This window comes from Varroa destructor, unplaced genomic scaffold, assembly GCF_002443255.2.
Source record: "Varroa destructor unplaced genomic scaffold, Vdes_3.0 BEIS01000002.1, whole genome shotgun sequence".
Lineage (NCBI taxonomy): Eukaryota > Metazoa > Arthropoda > Arachnida > Mesostigmata > Varroidae > Varroa > Varroa destructor.
The window spans coordinates 3,953,919-3,959,922 of NW_019211455.1; positions in this window are offsets into that span (position 1 = coordinate 3,953,919).

A 6,004-nucleotide genomic window follows, 5' to 3' on the forward strand; every position below is an offset into this window, starting at 1 on the left:
AGAATGGCTGACCGGCGTTGGCCGGCTAGCGCAGAAGAATGGATGAACATGTTTTAGAATGAGGGCCGTTGGCCGAACTTTTACCCAATTGGATAACTGTTTACGAAGCGTCATTGAGCAATTAATTCATATGACCCGCCCCTTCGGGTCTTGGTCAAGAAGGCGTTTGTAGAATTGCAATAGGAACATGCGAAACGAATCTGTAGGTCCTTAATTAAGGCCGCAATCCCTGTGCGCTGTGGTTATATGGAGTGGATATTCTCATCAGGAGTGACAACTCTGGCACGTAGGAAAAATGTCGTTGAAAATGTCTTTGGTCGGTGACAGTTTAAAATCGCTGCTCAGTTTAGATGTCTCGCCGTGCGTATATGTATTTATATACATTTTTTTTTTTCGATACTGGTATTTTCTAACCCACTTGGTCTTAAACTTATTTGGCCAGATTTACATTCACCGCAAAGATTACATTTGTTATCTAAATGCTTCCAATTAAAGTCTTTCGTTAGTTGTCGTCTTATACCATTTTTTTCTCAAATCTAAAAGTTCTATGGGGCAAAAAAAATACAAAACTTGATTCCCGATATATAGATGTTCTACGACGTATTTAAAAGTTGACCATCATTATAGAAGCCCAAAATGGAGATATAATTCAGTAGCCATTGTTTGCTTTCTCAATTATTCATACCGTAAATGGGCATACCAAGAACCAACCATTCATCTTGACGTTGGAGGGGAATCACGTTAGGTTTCTTCCGTTTCCACGAACTACACCAACACACTTGAGTGCAGACACGATAATAAAATTATGTAAGACCGATCTATGTATGGGCGCTTTTCTCATTTCGAAACTATTTCCTGCCTCCTGTAGATTATTGTTAACCGCACGAACTCATCCATGGAAAAAAAAACAACATAATTTCTATTTGTTGGAGTATATCGAAGGCCACTGCTTTTTGACACGAATCAGTCGGCGCAATTCAATAAGCGAACGCATTGTAGCTACATCGACGTCGTCAGATGTGACAACACGAAAAGGATCAGCGGTTCGGTAGCGTGTCGAAACAATTATTAAGAACTTCCTGCGCTGTGTAATAGCGCCTGGATTGATTGTCACGTGTCAACATGTTTAACTATTGATGTTTGACATAATAGATATAAATTTCAAAGTTTGTTGGGTTACCCATCTTGGTTCTTTTTGTTACGAAAGCTAGCGTATGCTGGAGACGTGGGCGAATTTACTTATCGTAGAAAACGAAGTGTCGAAGGTAACCGGGGACGCTGATGGCATGATCACCTCATACAAACCAGAGTTATAACTCTCCGAATAGGGATTGTGCTTGTAGATAGACCCATAACGGCCTATTGCTATTGATAGTCGATGAAACCACGCAGATCCTGACGCACGCTGTTCACAAATCGAAGTACTGATCTGTCCTTCGTATCGCTTTAACAAAGGCGGAAGCATTCTAAGCAAGCTGTCCACGTGGTCCATTCGCTGAGCAGCGTTGCAGCGCGTACAGCAGGGGAAGGAGAACTGCAGATGAAAAACAAACAAACAAACAAACAAACGTACTAAAAATTATTCAGGTGCTTTTCTGTTTTGAATTACTGTCCTTATTACAGCACCAATTTTGCTGCTGTGAGGGAGCAAATCGATTGAATGGTATAGAAGGCGGCGCTCTAATAAAGGTTTTTCTGTTAGACGCCTAAAAATATCACGCTTCGACACTTATATTACGGTCGGATCAGGTGCGAACGTTTCAATAGTTCCTGGCTAGCGTGTTACTTTCTACTCCTATTTGAAGTGATAAGTTGCAAAGAGCTCACACTTATTTGAACGTAAATGGCACTTGGGTCAGTCTGAGGTAACGGGTCCATCAAACCCGCTTGACAAAACCGTATGGGCAAGACACTATCGTATCCCACGATAGAATGATTTCGTTTCTAAGTTAATATGTATTTGAAGATGTGCTTGTTTGCGCGTCTCCAAATACATATTAACTTAGAAGCATAGAGTGGAGAACTTATATGATTAGTTGCTGACAGGCAGAAATTGCAAATCCCATATTTCAATCGCGTACTACTGGTTATATGTAGTTTTTCAATGAACACATTTATCAAGGATTTCAGTATCAGTACCAGTTGGTCGGATATAATTAGAATAACTATTATTATTATTTTTATTCTGGTCGAATATTTATTATTATATCAGATAATACTTTATTGGTTCGTGCCAAATAAAGCACAATTGTATAGATAATATTGCAATGTACAATAAATATCTGCTGCATATACCTTAATTAGGCCACGGGTTGTTCAGACTTTACCAAGAAGAATTTTTGCAATTATTATTATGATATTAGAGGTTCATACATTAACGTCGATTTAGATGGATCAATCTGCCTCAAGCACAATTAGTTTTTCGAAGACGAGTTGTTCGGAAGTTTGCCGAATAACTGATCAGTGATCAGGGATCAAGAAGCGTTTATCGGGCATCACAGCGGACAACGAAAAGTACATTTGTCCACTGATTATATGTTTTCGTTTGAAATGTTCTCTCTTAAATCTTTCCGTGAGCCAGTAGAACCGCAGCATCGGGAAGTACATGTACATATTAGAGGATTGCTCTCGTTATCGGTCGTTATCGATGTCGATCGGTCACAAAGCTATTGGGAAACATTTGCTGCCACTTGCAAAATAAAAAAAACTTACGCACCAAATTAGTTATGTCGAAACAACTCAATTCATTCAGATTTCGGAAGAACTCTCTGTTGCTAGAAGCGAAGTCAGGAAGACAGCGAAACCCCATTGTGGCGACACTCGTCTGCCAAACGGTTCTTTTTCACACATTCGTAGAATTCCCCTACCATCGACCATTTGTGGACATGGTCTTCAAGTTTTCTTCAACGCCAGAGCCTCAGAATGCATCTGAATGTAGTCGCCCTGCGGAACAACAAACGGGACACGGCCATAGTATTTTGGCAGTTAGCTACAGAAATAGCGTTGCTTGAAAGTCATGCAGTGCCCCCTACTCTACCCCGCGAAGGTATCCATTGATTTGAAACGTGTAGAAAGCCTGTATGGAAAATTAACCTTGAGACGCGATTATTATTTGGTTAATACGGTGCCCGTTGTTGCTGCAGTCGAAAAAAAAAAAACTTAACGTGTAACAAAATGATTGCAACTAGCTTCATGGAAGAATACATTTCACAGTCAGGGAATTAGCTCGAAAATCTTCGGTAATGTTAGGTGGCAAAATTGTCATAGAACTGTATCAAAGTTACCTTGACAGTAATCGCGGACTATGCCCCCGAAAGGACGTCCAGTTTACTTTCGGCTAGACGTTAACAGTGATCAATAGCGAATGACTTTTCCATTATCCAAAATTACAATATCAAAACATGTTTCTCAGGTAAGGATCGGATGGATCAGATTGTGTTAGAGCGGTGGCTGGATTAGTATAAACGAGTCAGGGAGGCTGTCGATGTTTGGGCACATCCGATGAATCTCTCGCAACGCTCGGAACATTTGACATTCGTTAATGTCACGTAGGAGCTCGAAGATGACCAAACAATTAATTGGGTCTCTATCCGAAACTAGCGAAAGGGTTAGTGCGTGAATTTCAAAACAACTCGTCTTAAACGTTTTAGTAACCTTACTTCCTGTTCGGGTTCATCGCATGATTGCTTAATAAGACTTTTGTACATTTTTATAGATAATTGCAGAAATCTATTTCTCCTGCTGCCGGATACGATAGTTGGATGTTTGATCGCCCTCTCCTTCGATAGTGTCGAAGAAGCTCCTATTTATTTACTACGAAATATCAAGCTTAGGCTCGTGGCCGGTATCTATTTCGTCCAATTCTCTCAGTTTGTATATTGTCATAAAAGTATGTATGCTATCACTCTCTTTGGTAACAACAATGTACTTCCTGATATCGGCCTTGTGTCTACAATCTGTATGTAATGTACGTACTTTTCATACGAATAAGTGACGAAACCGTCGTTCAGGATAACTCATAGCATATTTACACCTCGATGATCATCAGCGTACCAATATAATGCATTTCAGTTAAGGTTCCATATCGAGATAAGGGCCACACGCAAACGCCATTGTGAACTTACAAAATACAAAATTGGCCTAGTCTTTACATCCTCCACGGTCTTCCACAATCTCCAGACGATCTGTTTAATGTCTACAAAAAGAAAACCCGCTCGAATACTGGTTCGATTGCCATAGGGAAATACTTTTAACGCTTTTAGGTTAGGTAAGGTCCTGTACGGTAGCACGGATATAGTCCAAGTCATGTTACGCCTTTAGTTCGACATATAATTAGCTTAAGATATGTCTATTTGTACAGTGAAGCACGAAGTTATAGGAGAATGAAAAGCTTGCCCCTCGAATGAGATATTTCACGTAGCGTTGACGCTATCTTGAGCCATCATAGCGCCAGTAATAAGGGCTGACCACCATAGGCAATGATTAATTCAATCGAGCTGATTCGCTATTCCAATAACAGTAACCTTGACTAATTTACCGTACACTCAACGAATAGGAAAGCGGCAAATGGCAGCTGGATTAAGGGACAATAAGGAAATTCAATCAAGTTTCTCAATGACATTTGTTTCTTGAAGTTTGTTAAGACAAATTGACAACTCTGCAACCTCGCTACATCTTTTTTTATAAACAAAAAATCACTCACTTCACACTAGGCTGTCACACAACTGTCTAACGGATGTATATAAACTTTCTACCATGCATAGAACGTACGATCTTCTATACTCGTTTAGTTAGCCAATATCCACAATGGGCTTAAACAGAACCTTTCGCTATTGAAGACGATGGTATGGTTACGAAGTTATTTTCACATTGATGCCGTTATTGTAAGTTAACTAAGAGCCATCAGCAAAAACTGCAACAGAAATGGCGCGGGGTCCATGTCATGTTCATGTTTTAGCATGGCTAGGAGCCCTAGCATAGAATAAATCATAATAGTGCATTTGACGAGCCCTGTGCTAGGGCATACACGACTACCCATTATTGTCTAAGAAATTAGGAAATCAATCCTTTTCGACACTTGTGAAGCTTATATAGTGAATATATAAAATATATTATCTATGCACGTTGTACATATATAACGTATGAGTATATATGCCATGACACTTCTGCCTTATCTATATGCAGAAAACAATGTATGTGTGTATATCGTTACGACACGCACCAACAGTATATTTAATTCTAGGAACTTCTGTCACTATCGTCGTATAGAAGGGTTTGCGTAAACATACTGCGTTTCTGTCTGTACATTTGTGCTGTCACTACGACTAATAGCAATGGGAATAGAGATCGTGGCAGTCGAGTTTCTTGAAGTCTATTTGATACGAAGATGGACGAAGTAGTCTGCCAGGATGGCTGCAAGACTAAGCTCTGCGGCAGAGTGTTTGGTAAAAAAAAAAAGGTAGAAGGTTTCGTTCTCACGGAAGTTCCCACCTTGTTAATTCGAAACCTGGGCACTTATGAGTCAGAACTTCGGTGGTAGCGGCTGGCCTGCACAGCTGGTCTTGTAAGCGCCTGCTCGGACTAGCTTACGAACAGCGCACCGCACATTCGCATTTGTCTGTCGGATGCACTGATGTTTGTCTAAAGGCAGTGCAGGCCAGAAACAGGACCCGAATCGAGTGCGTAAAGCTCTTAGTAGTGCTTGCCATGACGTGTATGAGAAAACGTTATCGGTTCGAACTGGTCAAAGGGCCTGTTTCGTGTTTCCAGTGAAATCCAATGGCGGCTTTTGTGTAGGTTAACATAACATGCAACAGCGTTGTGATACCCTCCTTCAAGAACGTACTTAGAAATATCAGTTTTTGCGTTAGACTTAGAAATACCTGTTCTTAGAAATATCTGATCGTGTATTTGACTCGTTCGGGTAACAATATTCTGCATAGCTGTGGATCGGTTTCCATTGCGCGGAACTCCCTAAAACGTACGTTGGGCCGATCGCATCCTA